Raw genomic sequence first — 20,209 nt, forward strand, 5'->3', positions numbered from 1 at the left:
TGGGACAGTGTAGCTGGAGATTTACTCTGTATCCCTGGAATTTTGAATGTTATAGGTTGATTTGATAAAGGTTTTCAAAATAATAAGGGAAACTGATAGGCTGGACAGAGAGTAACTATTCCCACTGGCTGCGGAGTCAGAAACTTGGGGCATCGATAAAAATATAATCAGTGGCCACGTTGACTTCATCCCATTTTGTCGTATTCTCACATATAGCAGGGAGAGCAGCACATATATAACAGGGTAGCAGGTATAACTGCAGTCATAGTATTCAGCTGAAAATTGATCAGTTACATTGTTATTTCAGTCCAAATTTAGAGTACACACGGTACCTTACTGTTGGAATAAAGTCATATAGTATCTATTCATCCCAATGGGGCAAAATGCCACTGGCTCAACATTCTCTCCAAATACTAAAACATCCCACAATGCAAGACTCACAAATTCAACACAAGTTTACTTTTCTGAGTCTCGCTCGTCTGTTCTGATTCTCTGAGGGATTACTGATGCTTATCCTCCACGTGAGCAGTCGTCCTAATCCTGTTTGCCTGTCCCGCTCCCAAACCCGGCATCCACTTACATTAAGGCAAGTGATACAGGAGCGTCTCAGTGACTGAGGTCTTGAGGCTGAGCCGGGCACAGTGAGTAACTCGGGTTAATCCGACACTCCAGGGAATGTTTAAACTGAACTGAACTCTGTATCTAACCCGTGCTGTACCTTCTCTGAGTTTGTTCGATGGGGCAGTGCAGACTAGGAGACTCTGATAGGTGAGACAGAGAGTAACTATTCCCACTGGCTGCAGAGTCAGGAACTTGTGGGTATCGTGTAAAAATCTCTACGCAGTCTCAAAACGTTTAAGGAGTGAAATGAAGAAACACTTCAACACACCAGGTTTGGTATCATTTTGGAACTCTCTTCCACAAACAGCAATTGATGCTGAGACACTTGTAAATTTTTAAACCTGAGATTGATAGATTTTTGTTAACCAAAGGTATTAAGAGATAAGGGGCAAAGATGAGATATATGGTGTTAGGTAGATCACAGATCAGCCCTGATCTCACTGAATGCTGTAACAGGGGTGAGGGTATAAATTGCCTCCTCCTCTTCCTATGCCCAATGTTAAATATCCTTCTTTCTCTCTCAGTCACCCTGTCAGTCTGTTTCCCTCTTACTGTCTCTCACTGTGTCTGTTTCAGACAGTGTAGAGAGAGATTCACTCTGCATCCACCCCATGATGTTCCTGCCCTGGGATTGTTGGATGGGACAGTGTAGAAGGAGTATTACTCTGTATCTTATCCATGCTATACATGTCTGGGGAATGTTGATGGGAGAGTGGAAACAGAGAGGTCTGGGACCAGGGTCCTCATGGGGAGGATTTAATGGTGCCTCCTAATTGACCAGTTAGCAATACTGGTGCTCCAGGGATGAAAGGGGCAGTGGCTGAGTGGATACGACATTGGCTGAAAGAGTGGACAATGGTTGTTTCAGACTGGAGGGAGGTCTACAGTGAAGGTTTATATTAGGACCACTGCTCTTTTTGATATATATTAATGACTTGGACTTGTGTTTACAGGGCATAACTTCAATGTTTGCCAATGTTTGTGTCATCTGCAATGTAATAAACAGGGAAGGGACTAGTAGCAGATTTCAGGAGGATAGAGGCGGTCTGATGAAATGGAACACACAAGAACAAACGAATTAGGAGCAGGAGTAGGCCATTCGGCCCCTCGAGCCTGCTCTGCCATTCAATGGCTGATCTGATTGTGAACTCAACTCCACTTTCCTGTCTGCGTCCCATAACCCTTGACTCCCGAATTGATCAAAAATCTATCTAACTCAGACTTGAATATATTCAATGATCCAGCCTACACTGGTCTCTGGGGAAGAGAATTCCACAGACTGACCCCACTCTGAGAGAAACACATTTCTCCTCATCTCAGTTTTAAATGGGACGTCCCTAATTTTTAAACTGTGTCCCCTAGTTCTAGTCTCCCCAACAAGGGGAAACATCCTCTCAGCATCCACCCTTTCCAATCCCCTCGGGAGCTGAGATGTTTCATTCAGATCACCTCTCATTCTTATAAACTCCAGTGAGTCTCGACCCAACTTTTTCAACCTTTGCTCACAAGATAACCCCTTCATCCCAGGAATCAGCCCAGTGAACCTTCTATGAACTATTTTGAATGCAATTATATACTTTCTTCATTAAGGAGACCAAAAGTGTCCACAATTCTGCAGACGTCATCTGACTTATGCCCTGTACAGCTGTAACAACACTTCCCTACTTTTATATTCTATTCACCTTGCAGTAAACAATAACATTCCATTTGCCTTCCTGATCACTCGCTGTGGCAACATGGTAACATTTTGCGATTCATGTACCGGGACACCCAGATCCCTCTATACTGTCCAGTTCTGCAGTCTTTCTCCATTTCAATAATATACTGATTTTTATTCTTCCTGCTAAAGTGGACAAGCTCACATTTTCCCACATTGTACTCCATCTGCCAATTTTTTGCTCACTCACTTAACCTATGGAAATCTCTTTGTAGACACTTTATGTCCTCTTGACAGCTTACTGTCCAACCTATCATTGGACAGACACAGGGCAGGTTAACTTCAATGCTGAGAAATGTGAAGTGATGCATTTTGGAAGGAAGAATGCGTCATATAAACTAAATGGTACAATGTTAAAATGGGTGACAGAGAGATCTGGGATTTCATCAATGTTCCCTGTTTTACCAAAAAGCTCAATTTGGGGCTTGCAATCTGAAAGTTGAATTTAGCTTCATCCTGAAAAATGTTGGAAAACGTGTTGGGAAATGTGTCAAAAGACATTCCTGCATTGTGGAAGTGTGAGCTATCTTTTCAGAGAAAGGACATTGGGATGTTTGAATGGACCTGCATCTTTTGGTTGATGCAATAAAGTGAGAATTTGAATTGTGTCCCTGACAGATACACAGAATTGAACGTATTTACAGAACACCACATGAAATAGTTTACCAATGTCTGACAAACTTCAAAGACTTCAGACACATGGAAGAAGAGGAGAAGGGAACAAAATACAAAACCTGAGTCAGTCAGACAACAGCAGTAGGAAAATGAATCTCTTTTTATGGGTTTTAATTTGAAGGCCTGAGCTGACGATTGAAAAAGCAGGAGTTCAAATCCCACACTGCGCTGTTGTGTATTTGAATATTGTATATTTTCAAAAAATAAACATAAATCTGGAATTAAAAAACCCTCCAGATGGAATGATTCATTCCTGTCTACTAGTGCAAAGCCCGTGTGTGTCTCAGTTTTTCTGTATTTATTAACGATTAAGATGATGGGAGAGAATGCAACATACCCAAGTTACCAATGACACAAAAATAGGAATCATAGTAAGCAGTGTAGCAGGAAGCATAACATTGCAAAGAGATATTAATATCTGAAGTAAGTGGGCAAAACTGTGGTAGATAGATTTCAATATCGGTAAAAAAAAAAGACTGGAACAGAGTACTTTCCAAATGGTGAAATGCAAGAAACACTGGAGGTCCAGAGCGAGTTCGGGGGTCTGTGTCCATTTGAGTGCAGCGTAGATTTACCAGAATGATAACTGGATTCCAAGGGTTAAATTACGAGGTGATATTACATAAACTCAGGATTTATTCACTGCAATTTTGGAGGATCAAGGTGATTTGATCAAAGTTGCTGAGATATTAAGGGGAACTGATGGTGTAGTTTGAGAGAAACTATTTCGGCAGCTTTGGAATTCGGAACAGGAGAAGGCCATTCAGCCCATCGAGCTTGCTCCGCCATTCAATCCTATCATGGCTGTTCATCCACTTCAATGTGTTTTTCCCGGAGTATCCTCATATCCCTTTATGTCATTGGCATTTAGAAATCTGTCAATCTCTGCTAGAAACATACTCAATGACTGAGCTTCCACAGCCTTCTAGGATAGTGAATTCCTAAGATTCACAACCCTCTGAGTAATGAAATTTCTCCTCATCTCTGCACCAAGTGGCTTCCCCCTTATTTTGAAATTGTGTCCCCTGGTTCTAGACTCCTCAACCAGGAGAAACAACTTACCTGCATCGACCCTGTCTAACTATAACATCATCCCAGGTATCCACACAGCCTGTCTTCCCGTCCCCCTGCTTCTAAAGTGTCTCAGGGTCTTCTGGCACTTTCTATCTCTCTGCTTCTGTCTCTAACCCTCACTATCTCTCTGTTCTCTCTCCGTTTCTATCTCTCTGTTACTCTACCTCTGTGTGTCTCTCTGTCTATCTATAACTCTCTCCCACCATGTTAGTTATCATTAGGAGTCGAGTTAAATCACAGACAAAATAAACACTTTACCTGTCTGCCCCGGAATAAATAGCAAAATTTGTGGATATTTTATGTCTGCATTCAGACAATATAGACAGCAGTGTATATTATGTGATGGGATGCTGCAAATCGATTTACACTCGAACTGGCGGAAAAACAACTTTAAAAGAATTATTCACAAGTCCAGTCCAACTTCACGACGGATTTGACCCGATAAGGTAATAAATGCCAAAAGTCTTGAGTTTGTTGGAGTCCCTTAAGTTTTACTCTTTCTGGCTTTCAGAAATTAAACATTACACATGCACTACAAGATTAAAGATTACAAGTAGGTTAGGTTACATTGAATTTTGGGAGGACGAACAAGGCTAGGGAATATCCAATGAATGTCTGGACGCTAGGACGTACAGAGTGTCAGAGGGACCTTGGTGTAATTGTCCATAGATCACTGAAGGCAGAAGCGCAGGTAGATAAGGTGGTTCGGAAGGTAGAAAGAATACTTGCTTTATTAGTTGAGGCATAGAATATAAGAGCATGGAGGTTATGATGGATCTGGATAAAACACTGGTTCGGCCACAGCTGGAGTACTGTGTTCTGTTCTGGGCACCACACTATAGGAAGGATGTGATTGCACTGGAGAGGGTGCAGAGGATATTCACCAGGATGTTGCCTGGGCTGGAGCATTACAGCTATGAAGAGAGACTGAAAAGGCTGGAGTTGTTTTCCTTAGAGCAGAGAAGGCTGAGGGGGGACCTGATTGAGGTATCTAAAATTATGAGTGGCATTGATAGGTTTGATAGGAAGAAACTTTTTCCCTTAGCGGAGGGGTAAATAACCAGGGGGCACAGATTTAAGGGTAAGGGGCAGGAGGTTTAGAACAGATTTGAGGACAATATTTTTCTCTGAGGGTGGTTGGAATTTGGAACTCTCAGCCTGAAGAGATGGGAGAGGCAGGAACCCTCACAACGTTTACCAAGTATTTAGATGAGCATCTGAAATGCCATAGCATACAAGGCTTCGGGCCAAACTCTGGGAAATGTGACTAGAATAGGTAGGTGCTTGATGGTGGGCACAGACACGATGGGTCAAACGGCTTGTTTCTGTGCTGTATAACTCTATGACTCGATGACTCAAACTGTCGTCATAGTATTCAGCTGCAAATTGATCAGTTACATTGTTATTTCAGTCCATATTTACCGTACACACGTTCCCTTACAGTTGTAATAAATTCATATGGTATCTATTCATCCCATTGGGGCATAATTGCGCTGGCTCAACAATTTCACCAAATACAAAAGCATTCCACAATGCAAGACTCACAAATTCAACACAAGTTTCCTTTTCTGCGTCTCGCTCGTCCGTTCTGATTCTCGAGGGATTACTGATGCTTATCCTCCACATGAGCAGTCGTCCTAATCCCGTGTGCCTGTCCTGCTCCCAAACCCAGCATCCGCTTACCTTGAGACAAGTGATACAGGAGCGTCTCAGTGACTGAGGCAGGTGAGTCTTGAGGCTGAGCCGGGCACACTGAGTTACCTGGGTGAATATGACACTCCAGGGAAAGTTTAAACGGAGCTTTGCTCTGTATCTAACCCGTGCTGTACCTTCCCTGAGATTGTTAAATAGGGCAGTTCAGACGAGGAGAGTTATTCCTTACCCATTTTAAATATGGAGAAGTTATTCCTTCAAGCACATATCCAAGAGATTGTTTCAAATGTGATGAGGGTTTCTGCCTTTGCCATCCTTTCAGGCAGTGAGTTCCAGACACCCACCAACCACTGGGTGAAAAAACTATTGATGTGTTTCGTTCAGTTAAGTTTGATGTCAATGTTTCCCCAGGATGTTGATGCTGGGGGATTCAGCAATGGGATAATGCTTTGAATGCCAAGGGGAGGTGGGTGGATTCTCTCTTGTTGTCGATGGTCATTGCCTGACACTTGTGTGACGTGAATGTTACTTGTCACTGGTCGGCCCAATGCCTGAATGTTGTCCGGGTCTTGGTGCATGTGTCTATGGATTGATCCATTATCTGAGGCAAAATACTGTGGATGCTGGAAATCTGGAAACCATCGAGCTGAATCATTCACTCTGTTTCTCTCTCCACAGATGCTGCCTGATCTGCTCAGTGTTTCCAACATTTCCTGCTGGGATTTCATTATCTGAGGAGGTGCGAATGGAACTGAACACTGTGCAATCATCAGTGAACATCCCTACTTCCAACTTTACGATGGAGGGCTGGACATTGATGAAGCAGTTGAAGATGGTTGGGCCTCGGACACTACCCTGATGAACTCCTGCAGTGATGTCCTGAGACTGAGATGATTGACCTTCCACAACAATAACCACCTTCCTTTGTGCTTGGTATGACTCCAACCAGCGGATTCCCACTGACTTCAGTTTTACTCGGGTTCCTCGATGCCACACTCGGTCAAACACTGCCTTGATGTTAAGTTCAGTCTCTCTTCCCTGTAGCAGACAGGAGTGAATCAATCCCTTTGACCCGTTGTGTACTGAACATGCCTGATACAGGACTGTACACAGCCGATTAATGTAGCCCATCAAACACTCCCTGAACAGGTTCAGCACAGCTGAGGAACAGAGTACAGTTCCTTCAACATTCTGTCTCTGTCTTCCTCTCTCCGTCTCTCCCTCCTGCTATCTCTGGCACTGGGAGAAAGACAGAGGGAGAGAGGGTTAGATATGCAGACAGAGAGAGGGCTGCAGAGAGGGACAAGGTTGGAGAGGTTGAGAATGTTGGGGTGGATTGAAAGGGAGGATGTAAGATTTATTAATTTGATATAATCCTTCACTGCTGTGTGCACAGCCATATCAGAGATAGGTATGGAGAGAGAAACATCAGGAGAGATCCAGACGGAATATCCACCATTTTAAACATCCATCATGGTATTCCACTGTGGGAGCCATCACACCCTCATGATATTGATTGTGGACATTTTGAAATCTATGTCCCCGCTTATGGACCTCTGTGCTAAGGGAAATAGGTCCTTCCTCTCCACTCTATCGAGGCCCCTCATAATTTTATACACCTCAACTCAATCTCCCCTCAGCCTCCTCTGTTCCAAAGAAAACAACCCCAGCCTGTCCAAGCATTCCTTTGGATTTTTTTGCAATTTTGGAACTCTCTTCTGCAAATAGGGATTCATGCTGGCTTAATTGTTAATTTTTAAATCTGTGATTGATAGATTCTTGTTAACTAAAGGTGTTAAGAGATAAGGGGCAAATGTGGGATATATGGTGTTAGTTAGATCACAGATCAGCCCTGATCTCACTGAATGCTGGAAGAGGGTTGAGGGGTTAAATTGCCTCCTCCTGTTCCTATGTCCAATGTTAGAATATCTTTCTTTCAGTCTAAGTCATCCTGTCGGTCTGTGTCTCTCTATTTCTCTCTTTCTATCTCTCTCTCTCTCTGTTTCGGACAGCGTAGAGCGAGATTCACTCTGTATCCACCCCATGATGTTCCTGCCATGGGAGTCGTCTTTGCTTTTGCTGCATTGCACCCGGTCTCAGTTTGTACTGCACAAGACCATTTCTCTGTTTATAATACAATAGGTCCCTGTCTTTACTCTGTATCTCACCCCATGCTGCCCCGACCCTGGGAGTGCATGATGGGACACTGCAGAGGGAAATTTACTCTGTGTCTAACCTCACACTGTGCTTGGCTTGGGAATGTTTAATGTGACAGTGCAGATGGAGCTTTCCTGTGTATCTTTGGAATTTAGAAGGTTAATTGGTGATTTGGACCCCTGTCCCCAGGCCATCAGGTTGGGCCCCTGGATTACGTGACCAGTGATATTATCACTACCCAACTGCCTCCCAAATGGATGCGTACAGTGTCTGTCCCGTAATATCACTCACAGTAGTTCTGGGCTGGAACCCTGAACATGGTCCCGAATCAGAGACTCAAAGTTCACATTTTAACTGGGAAAAGGCAGGTACAGAGTGAAACGGGATTGCTTTTGTCCCTGGATCCAGTGTTCACTGCAGACAGATCAGTTACATTTACAATAGAAATGCCAGGATTGAACAAGGTCAATGCAATAATATGGAAAATGTAAATGACGCCTCTCAGAATTGCCATCCATCCAGTATGAGTACAGATTTCAGGTTCATTCCCGAGAGAGGTCTTACTCAGAAAATGTCATTGACATTGAAATTATTGTATTTTATCCACCACATTATTTACATCAAAGTCAAAGCTGCTGAAATAATGTGTTTGTTCAGGTGAGTGTAACTAATAGCAATAATCAAGGGTATGACTGTGTCAGTGGAGACTTATCCCTTGCAGTGGGCATGATCAAAAAGATTGCAGGTGATACAAAAAATGGCCGTGTGGTTGAGAGAGAGCAGAATAGCTGTGGACTGCAGGAAGATGTTCATGGACTAGTCAGGTGGGCAGACAAGTGGCAAATGGTGTTCAACGCAGAGACGTGTCAGGTGATGTATTTGGGGAGGTCGAGCGAGGCAAAGGAATGCACCATTAATGGGAGAATCCTTCCAGGTATGGAAGAAGTGTGGGACCTTGGAGTGAATGTTCACAGATCCATGAAGATAGCAGGGCAGGTCGCTAACAGAGTTAAGAAGACATAGGGAATACGTTTCCTTTATTAGCCGAGGTGCAGAATAGGAGAGAGGGTATGCTGTTGCTATTTTAGTCATTGGTTGGGCTGCGCTGTGAGTACTTTCTGCATTTCCGGTCACCACATTACAGAAAGGATTTAATTGCACAAGACAGGGTAGAGAGAAAATTTACGAGGATTTTGCCAGGTCTGGAATAATGTTGCTGTGAGGAAATATTGGATAGGCTGGGGCTGTTGTGCTTGGAACAGAGAAGTCTGAGGTGAGGTTAAATTGAAATGTCGTAAGTTTTGATGGACCCAGATAGAGTGTACGTGATGGGCCTATTTACCTTCGCAGAGAGGTCAGTGACAAGGGGGCATCGATGTAAAGTGAAATAAAAACAGGAAATGCTGGAAATACTCAGCAGGTCTGGCAGTATCTGTGGAGACAGAAGCAGAGTTAACTTTGCATGACGGTGACCCCTCATCAGAACCTTCATCACTGACCTGAAACAAGAGACAGGGAAGGTTGTAGGGGTGAAGGAAGTTACAGAGATCGGGAGGGTTGTAGGGCTGAGGACTTTACAGAGATAGGGAGGGTTGTAGAGCCTGGAGTAGGTGACAGTGTTAGGGAAGGTTGTCGGGCCTGGAGAAGGTGACAGAGATAGGAAATGCTGCAAGGGCTGGAGGAGGCAGCAGAGATAGGGAGGGTTGTAGGGGGTGGTCATGGTTGTACAGAGAGGGAAGGTTGTGGTGCTGGAGGAGGTGACAGAGATAGGGAGGGCTGTCGGGCCCGGAGGACATTTCAGAGAAAGGGTGTGCTGTTGCGGCTGGAGGAAGTTACAGAGATAGGGTGGGTTGTCGGGGCTGGTAGTGGTGAGAGAGAGAGGGATGGCTGTGGGGGCTGGAGGATATGATAGAACTAGGGAGGGCTGTTGGTCTGGAGGAAGTGGCTGAGCTAGGAAGGGTTGTTGGGGCTGGAGTAGATGACAGATCTAGGAATGCTTTAGGGGCTGGAGGAGGTTACTGAGATAGGGAGGGTTGTAGGGGATGGAGGAGGTTGCAGATATAGGGAAGTTTGTAAGGGATGGAGGAGGTTACAGTGATAGGGAGGGTTGTTGGACTGGAGGTGGTTACAGATATTGGGAGGGTTGTACGGGCTGGAGGAGGTGACAGAGATAGGGAGTGTTGGACGGGCAGGAGGAGGTTACAGAGATAGGGTGCATTGCGGGCGGTGGGGGACTTTACAGAGATAGGGAGCTTGGAGAGGCTGCAGGATGTTAGAGAGATCGGGAGGGTTGTAGCTCTGGAGGAGGTGCCAGGGATAGGGATGGTTTTAGAGGTTGGAGGAGGTTGCATTCCTAGGGGGGATGGTCGGGGCTGGAGGAGTTGGCAGAGTTAGGGAGGGTTGTAGCTCTGGAGGAGGTTACAAGGACAGGGAGCGTTGTTGGGGCTTGAACAGGTGCCAGAGATAGGGAGGGTTGGAGGGGCTGGAGGAGGTTACGGAGATAGGCATCGTTGGAGGGGCTGGAGGAGGTTACGGAGATAGGGAGGGTTGTAAGGGCTTGAGGAACTGACAGAGAGTGGGATTCTTCTCGGGACTGGAAGATGTAACAGAGTTAGGTAGTGTTGCAGGGGCTGAGTAGGTTACAGAGATCGGCAGTGTTATCAGCTTGGCAGGAGGTGACAGAGATCGGGAGAGTTGTAGGGGCTGGAGGAGGTTACAGAGATAAGCCGGGGGGGGGGGGGTAGCTGTGGGCGCTGGTGGAGGTCACAGAGATAGGGATGGTTGTAGGGGCTGCAGGATGTGACAAAATAGGGATAGTTGTGGGTACTGGAGGACATGGCAGAGATAGGGAGGTTTATACGGGCTGGAGCAGGTTAGAGTTACGGAGTGTTGTCTTGTCTGGAGGTGGTTACAGAGATCGGGAGAATTAGGGTGCTGAGCAGGTAACAGAGCGAGGAGGGTTTTAGGGTGTGGAGGAAGTTACCAGGGTAGGGAGGATTGTATGGGCTGGAGCAGGTTTCAGAGACAGTAAGGGTTGTAGGGGCTGGCGGAGGTGACATAGATGGGGAGTTTGGGTGCACACTGGACACAGGTGTGGTACTGGACTATTGGAGAACAGCTGACATTGTACCTCTGTTTAAAAAGGGAGCGAAGGATAGACCGATTAATTACAGGCCAGTCGGTATCACCTCAGTAGTGGGCAAATAATTGGAATATTTTCTGAGAGACAGGATAAACTGTCACTTAGAAAGGCATAGCTTAATCACGGATAGTCAGCATTGATTCATTAAGGGAAGATCTTGTTTGACCAACCTGATTGAATTTTTTGAAGAAATAACAAGAAAGATAGATGAGGGTAGTGCAGTTGATGTGGTCTACAAGAATTTTAGCAAGGCTTTTGATAAGGTCGCACAGGACAGACTGGTTAAAAAATTAAAATCCCATGGGATCGAGGGAAATGAAGGAAGGTGGATGCAGAAGTGTCTCCGTGGCAGGACACACAGGGTATTTGTTTACGGGCGTTTTAGCGAATGGAGGGGTGTTCCAGTGGTCTTCTGCAGGCCTCAGTACTGGGTCCCCTGCTTTTTCAGGTATGCATTAAAGTTTTGTATGGAAATGTAGGGGGCATGATCAAGAAGTTTGCAGGCAACATAAATATTGGCCTTGTAGTAGATAACGATGAGTATAGTTGTAGGCTGCAGGAAGATATTGATGATCTTGTAAGATGGGCAGAAAAGTGGTAAATGGAGTTCAACTCAGAGAATTGTGATGTGATGGATTTGGAGAGGTCAAACAAGACAACTGAATGTACAATTAATGGGGAAATACTGAAAAGTACAGAGGGAGTGAGAGACCTTGAAGTGAATGTCCGCAGATCCCTGAAGGTAGAAGGACAGGTTGATAAGGAGGTGAAGAAGGCATATGGAATCCTCTCCTTTATTCGCCGAGGTATAGAATATAAGAACAGGGAGGTTATGCTGGAACAGTATAATTCATTAGTGAGGTCACAACTTGAGTACTGTGTGCAGCTCTGGTCACGTCACTACAGAAAGGATGTAACTGCACTGGAGAGGGTACAGAGGGAATTTACGAGGATGTTGCCAGTACAGGAAAAATGCAGCTATGAGGAAAGATTGGGTAGGCTGGGTTTGTTCTCCTTGGAACAGATCAGATTGAAATGTACAGGATGTTGAGGGGCCTGGATAGAGTGGAGGTGAAGGTTCTATTGTCCTTCGCGGAGAGTTCGGTGACTCGGGGAAATAGATGTAAAGTGATTGTCAAAATAACCAGATAAGAGATGAGGCAAAATGATTTCACCCAGAGGTTGTTCTGGGTCTGGAACTCGCTGCCTGAAAAGATAGTTGAGGCAGAGATCCTCAACTCATTCAAAAGGAGTCTGGATATGCACCTCAAGTGCTGTAATCTGCAGGGCTATGGAACAAATGCTGGAACAATAGGTGGATCGTTTTTGGGCTGGCGCAGACACAATGGGCCAAGTGGCCTCTTTCTGTGCATTAAACATTCTCTGATTCTATTTCTATGATGTAACGTTTCAGATCAATTAGCTAAGAACTGACTATCTCTGATTAATATTTAGCCCTCCAGCCAGAATAATACCTTTGCTACAATAAACGTAGCATCGAATTCCAATGATAAGTTCCAGCTCCTCTCTCTGGCCCAGATAACAGACATTTCCACAATTCGGGAATGAACGATACAAAACTCCCCCAATTCCAATGAGCAACCCCAGCTTCTCCCCATCTCTCTTGTCCAGTAACAGTGCAATTCTGCAATGTGGGAATGAACATACATCAAAACTCCATTTAACTATGCAACCTGCTCTCTCTGGCCCAGAAAACACGCAGTTCCAAAAGATAAATGACGAAAGTCTACACTGTGTATTGTACAATGGGAGCTCCTCTCTCTGGCACAGGCAAAAGGCAGAGCTACAATGTGACAATGTATGGATCACAAGAAAATGAGAGAGAGAGAGAGAGAGAGAGAGAGAGAGAGAGACAGCCAGGGTGCCAGACCGGATGGACGAAGGAGACAGGTTACCAGACCACATGAACGGAAGATGCGAGGTGACAGAGAGTGAGTTAAAGGAAGCAGCCAGATTTATATAGAAATACAGACAGGGAGTGAGAGAACGGATTGAAGAGAAAGAGAGAGAGTAGAAAAGTACAGAGCACCAAACAGTGAGGGAGAGACATTGAGGAGACGGTGGGGGTGGGGGGTGGAGACGGATAGGGGGAGAGACAGGAAGTGTCAGTGAGTCAGACAGAGCACAAAACCAAGAGATAGATAGAGAGAGAGAGGGAACAAAAGAGGGCGAACGAAATTTGGACAGGTAGAGCATGAAATAAAGAGAAAGAGACCGACGTGGAATGAGAGAAGAAATCAGACACGGAGAGAGACAGACATAGAACGAGTGAGAGAGAGGGGGAGTGACAGTGAGACAGACAGAGCATGGGAGAGAGAGAGACAGACACAGAGAGAAAGTCAGACAGATGGATCTGAATTTGTTCAACGTGAGTTTTGAGCTTAGGTTGGAATTGACAAGTGTCACTGCCTCCCGAACATTTTCCAATCCCTGTGTGAGGCCTGTAATGGGGATCAGACATTTTCAAACTGCAGTAATGTTCCCGACAAGGGCTTAGAGTTAAATGTTTTACATCAACAAAACATGTCCCCTGGTCAAACTGGTTCTGTCCTCATTGTGCTGAATTAACATGTCAATGGACAGGACCCCGAGGAACATATTGAACAACATCCCAAAGAGTACCATTTTAAAAAATTCTTTCATAGGATGTGGGCGTCGCAGGCCAGGCCAGCATTTATTACCCATCCCTAATTGCCCTTGAACTGAGTGGCTTGTGAGGCCATTTCGAGAGCATGTAAGAGTTAACCACATTGCTGTGCATCTGGAGTCACACGTCGGCCAGACCAGGAAATGACAGCAGATTTCCTTCCCTAAAGGACATTAGTGAACCAGATGGGTTTTTACAACAATTTACAATGGTTTCATGGCCATCATTAGACTAGCTTTAAATGAAAACATATTCACTGGTGAAGCAAACTGCTGAGCTGTGTTGTGTCTGAGTGGAAAGGAGTCACAGTTCAAATCCCAAACCCTCTCCCTACCTCTCTCTCCAGTGGAAGGGATATTTCTCTCAATCTGGTGTGTGTGGGTTGTGTGCTCGCATTGTGAGCTCAATCCATATCACTTTTGATCCTTTGCTTTCTAACCAGCATTTGTTTGAATTGGGATGTTACTGAGAGATTGTCAGTCCAACTGAGAGAAAATAGTTTTGGGATCTTGCTGCATCTATTGCTGAGAATCTTTTGCTTGGATGTATCCAATTTAATTTATTTTACTGCTCTGCTCCTGGAGGCATTTGTTTTACTTTGAAAACTATAATGACAATATGTTGAGAGAGTGAGAGAGCTTTGGGATGAGGAATATTATTGGACAGACTGTCCATCCGCCTTGGAAAGTGTCCGTCACCCAGAGGCAGGATTCAATGTGTCTACCTGCATTTGTGTCTGGCTTTTGGTCCCTCATTACAACATGCGCCTGTTGGATTGTGGCCCTTGATTTTTAAAATGGATTAAAGTTTTGTTGAATTTAGGCCTGGCCCGTCATTACGACACGAACATGTGAATCCTCGATGCAGTCATTTAGGAAGGATAGGTGGAGGTGAAAAGGAGGTGTGATAGTGCTATTAATGCAGGACGAGTCAGTACATTAGTGAGACAACATCTTCGATCAAAGGAGCAAGATGTAGAATCAGTTTGGTGGAACTAAGAAACAGCAAGGGGCAGCAAACATTGGTGGGAGATGTTTAGCAGACCACCAAACTACAGTGGTAATGTTAGACACGGTAAGCATCAGGAAATTACAGCTGCATGTAACATGGGCAATACAGTAACAATGGACTTCTTCAATTTACAGATACATTGTGTTATTCTAATCAGCAATAATTCTGTGGAGGATGAATTCCGAGTATGTGCATGAGATGGATGCCTGGAGCAGTATGTTGAAGAACCAACTAGGGATTGAACTATTTCAGATTTAGTATTTTGTCATGAGAAAGGGTTAATTAACAACCTTGTTGTAAAGGAGCCATTATGAAATCGTGACCACAATATGATTGAATTTTACATTTGAGAAAAAAGATATAGTTTATTCTGAAACTAGGTTTTAAATTTTAACAAAGGAAACTATGAAGATATGAAGGGCAAGTTGCCTATGGTGTTTTGGGAAAATGCATTAAACGATTTGACAGTAGCCAGGCAATGGCTAGTAGTTAAATAAGTTATTTCATGGTTGACAACAAATGTATATTCCTCTAAGAAACAAAAACCCAACAGAAAATGTCAATCAATCGTGGCGAACAAAATGAGTTGATTATCATTAGGGGTCCAGTTAAATCACAGACAAAATAAACACTTCACCGTCGGCATCAATAGCAAAATGTGTGGCTATCTTCTGTCTGTATTCAAACAATATAGACAGCAAAGTATATTATATGGTGGGATGCTGCAGTACGGTAGGAAAAGCAACTTTAACCAATTGTTCACAAGTCTAGTCCAACTTAACTGCAGTTTCGACACGATAAGTTAATAAATGCCAACAATCGTGACCTTGTAGGACTACCTTAAGCTCTACTCTGTGTGGCTTTCAGAAATTGAACATTACACATATACTAAAAGATTAAAGGTTACACGTAGGTTAGGTTACATAGAATTCCAGGAAAATAGCACGAAAATCCCAGTGAATATTCCTGGAAAAATCGATGCTGCAAAGCTTCCCCACAGACTCTCACCTAGTCTGTGTCTTCAATTTCACCAAGGCCCACTGACCAATGATCAGTCGTTCAGGAGGGATCTTCTTCCAATAGCTGGCCCGGCTATCTGGACTGCAGCGTCAGATAAAGGAAAGGGGCCCCCTTATATCCAGGACAGACCCTCACTCTCCCCTCGTGCACCATGTCACTGGGCTCAGTGTTAGGGTCTTTCCCTGCATGATCAATCCCTGTGTGTGATCAATATCTTTTCCTATACTTTAATCTGTGACTTTTCTAATATTTGTCCGTTCCGAAGAAGGGTCACTGACCCGAAACGTTAACTCTGCTTCTCTTTCCACAGATGCTGCCAGACCTGCTGAGTGAATCCAGCATTTCTTGTTTTGGTTCTTTTCCTATACTGTCTGGACCACCCCACACACACATTGCATTTGCTTCTACATTCCAAGCCTCATCCGTACCTAATTTCTTGTCATTAAAAGACTCCATTTTATTCTCCATATCCTGCCTTCTTGTAATTCCAGGCCTTTGTTCATTTACTGTCCATATCTTGTCTTAGGAATGCAGCACATAGGACATTCCAACCCATTTATGTTGAGTGTTTACTTGTACAAGTGAATTGACCATTTAATATTTTAAACTTACTTAACGCTTGTGTTCCCAGACAGATCAAGCTCGCAAATTCAACAGTGTCCACTTTGACTTCATCCCATCGTGTCTTATGTACATTCTCACAGGATAGCAGGTATAACTGACCAGTGGTGTACTGCAGGGATCGGTGCTGGGATCCTTGATGTTTCTAGTGTACATTAATGATTTAGATGTGAAAAAGGAGGTATGATCAGTAAGTTTGCAGATGACACGCAAATTGGTGGTGTCGTAAATCGTGAGGAGGAAAGCCTTACATTACAGGACGATATTGATGGGCTGGTAAGATGGGCAGAGCAGTGGCAAATGGAATTTAATCCTGAGAAGTGTGAGGCGATGCACTTTGGGAGTACTAACAAGGCAAGGGAATATGTAATGAATGCTAGGACTATAGGAAGTACAGAGTGTCAGAGGGACCTTGGTGTACTTGTCCAAAGATCACTGAAGGCAGCAACACAGGTAGATAAGGTGGTTAGGAAGGCATATGGGATACTTGCCTTTATTAGCTGAGTATAAGAGCAGGGAGGTTATGATGGAGCTGTGTAAAACACTAGTTCAGCCACAGCTGGAGTATTGTGTACAGTTCTGGATGCCAAAGGATGTGATTGCACTGGAGAGGGTGCAAAGGAGATTCACCAGGATGTTGCCTGGGCTGGAGCATTTCAACTATGAAGAGAGACTGGATAGGCTGGGGTTGTTTTCCTTCGAGCAGAGAAGGCTGAGGGAGGACATGATTGAGGTCGACAGAATAATGAGGAGAATTGATAGGTTAGATAGGAAGAAACCTTTTCCCTTAGCGGAGAGGTCAATAACCAGGGGGCATAGATTTAAGGGTAAGGGGCAGGAGGTTGAGAGGATTTGAGGACAATTTCTTTCACCCAAAGGGTGGTTGAAATCGGGAATGCTCTGCCTGAAGAGGTGGTGGAGGCAGGAACCCTCACAACATTTACGAAGTATTCAGATGAGCACTTGAAATGCTCTAGCATACAAGGCTACGGGGCAAGTGCTGGAAAATTGGATTGGAACAGGTAGGTGCTTGATGGTGGGTAGGAACACAATGGGCCGAAGGGCCTCTTTCTGCGCTGCATGACTCGATGACGCAAACTGTCGTCATAGTATTCAGCTGAAAATTGATCAGTTACATTGTTATTTCAGTCCATATTTACAGTACACACGGTACCTTACTGTTGTAATAAAGTCATATCGTATCTATTCATCCCACTGGGGCAAAATTTCACTGGATCAACATTCTGACCAAATACTAAAACATTCCACAATGCTAGAATCTGAATTCAACATAAGTTTACTTTTCTGAGTCTCGCTGGTCTGTTCTGATTCTCTGAGGGATTACTGATGCTTATCCTCCTCATGAGCAGTCGTCCTAATCCCGTGTGCCTGTCCCGCTCCCAAAGCCGGCATCCGCTTATATTAAAGGCAAGTGATACAGGAGCGTCTCAGTGACTGAGGCAGGTCAGTCTGGAGCCTGAGCCAGGCACAGTGAGTGACCCGGGTTAATCCGAAACTCCAGTGAATGTTTAAACGGAGATGTACTCTGCATCTAACCCGTTCTGTACCTTCTCTGAGTGTATTCGATGGGACAGGGTAGATGTGCAGACGTTATTCCTTCATTTCATGACTGGGAAATTGGAGAAGCCAGGGTTGTTCTCTGTGTCTCTCTTTGTCCTCTTCTCTATATCTCTCCCTCCTGCTGGTTCTGACACTGGGAGATAGACAGACTGTTCGATTTGCAGACAGAGAGAGGGCTGCAGAGAGGGACAAGGTTGCAGAGAGTGTGATTGATGGAATGGATTTAAAGGGAGAATGTAAGATATATTCATTTGATGTAATCCTTCACTGCTGTGTACAGAAACAGAGAAAGGTCGGTGTAGAGAGTGAAATATTGGTAGAGAGGGAGAAATATAAATGAAGTTGGGGCCCAGGCGGCCGGTTCTGATGATCCAGAAGGAAAATGGTCCTTTGCAAACCTTCAGCAAGCTATTCCACCATGGCAGCCATCACACCCTCATGATATTGGTGTGGAAATCTTGTAATCTATGCCCCTGCTAAATCCAGCCTATCCAATCTTTCCTCATAGTTAAAATTCTCCATTCCTGACAACATCCTCTGTAAATCTCCTCTGTACCCTCTCTAGTGTGACCACATCCTTCCTGTAATGTGGTCACCAGAACTTTACACAGTACTCTAGCTGTGGTCTAACTCGTGTTTTATACAGTATTAACATAACCTCCCTGCTCTTATATTCTGCACATCGGCCAATAAAGGAAAGTATTCCGTAAGCCTTCTTAACCACCTTATCCACCTGTCCTGTTACCCTCAGGAATCAGTGGACATTCACTCCAAGTTCCCTCTGTTCACAGACAGAGAGATTGTTCAGTTAGATTGAAAGAGAAAATGTAAAACATGATCCTTCCCTGCAGTATATACAGACAATCGAGCGAGAGGAATGGAGTGTGAAAAATCGGGGTAGAGGGAGAAAAATAGACGGGAGAGGCTAACAAATAGGAAAGGAGTGATAGGCACGGAGCGAGAGGTAATCTCTGGTAATATCTCTTCCTGGTAATCTCTCTCTGTGCCTATCTCTCTCTTCCGCTCTCTTCTACTCTCTGAAACCCTTTTTCTTCTCTCTGTTATTCATTTTCCAAGTGTATCTCTCCCTTTTAGAACATAGAACAGTACAGCATAGTACAGGCCCTTCGGCCCACGATGTTGTGCCGAACATTTAACCTACTCGAAGATCAAACTAACGACCTATTCTTCATTCTACTATCATCCATGTACCTATCCAAGAGTCGCTTAAATGCCCCTAATGTATCTGCTTCAACTACCACCGCTGGAAGCGCATTCCACGCACCCACCACTCTCTGTGTGAAGAACCTACCTCTGACATCTCCCCGAAACCTTCCTCCAAATCACCTTAAAATTATGCCCTCTGGTGATAGCCCTTTCCACCCTGGGAAAAAGACTCTGACTATCCACTCTATCTATGCCTCTCATCATCTTGTGCCCCTCTATCAAGTCACCTCTCATCCTTCTTTGCTCCAATGAGAAAAGCCCTAGCTCCCTCAATCTTTTTTCGTAGAACATGCCCTCCAGTCCAGGCAGCATCCTGGTAAATCTCCTCTGCACCCGCTCTAAAGCTTCCACATCCTTCCTATAATGAGGCGACCAGAACTGAACACAATATTCCTAGTGTGGCCTTATAGAGCAGCAGCAAAACCTCGCGGCTCTTAAACTCAATCCCCCTGTTAATGAAAGCCAACACACCATACGCCTTCTTAACAACCCTATCAACTTGGCTGGCAACTTTGAGTGATCTATAGTCATGGACCCCAAGATCCCTCTGTTCCTCCACACTACCAAGAATCCTGTCTTGAAGCCTGTATTCCGCATTCAAATTCGACTTTCCAAAATGAATCACTTCACACTTTTCCAGGTTAACCACCATCTGTCACTTCTCAGCCCAGCTCTGCATCCTGTCAATGTCCCGTTGCAACCAACAACAGCATTCCACACTATCCACAACTCCAGCAATCTTAGTGTCATCGGCAAACTTGGTAACCCAGCCTTCCACTTCCTCATCCAAGTCATTTATAAAAATCACAAAGAGCAGAGGTCCCAGAACAGATCCTTGTGGAACACCACTGGTCACCGAGCTCCATGCTGAATACGTTCCATCGACAACCACCCTCTGACTTCTAAGGGCCAGCCAATTTTGTATCCAGACAGCCAACTTTCCCTGAATCCCATGCCTCCTTACTTTCTGAATGAGCCTACCATGGTGAACCTTATCAAACCTTTTCTCTCTCTATCTCCCTCTGCACACGATCTCAGTCTC

This window comes from Heterodontus francisci, chromosome 45, assembly GCF_036365525.1.
Source record: "Heterodontus francisci isolate sHetFra1 chromosome 45, sHetFra1.hap1, whole genome shotgun sequence".
Classification (NCBI taxonomy): Eukaryota; Metazoa; Chordata; class Chondrichthyes; order Heterodontiformes; family Heterodontidae; genus Heterodontus; species Heterodontus francisci.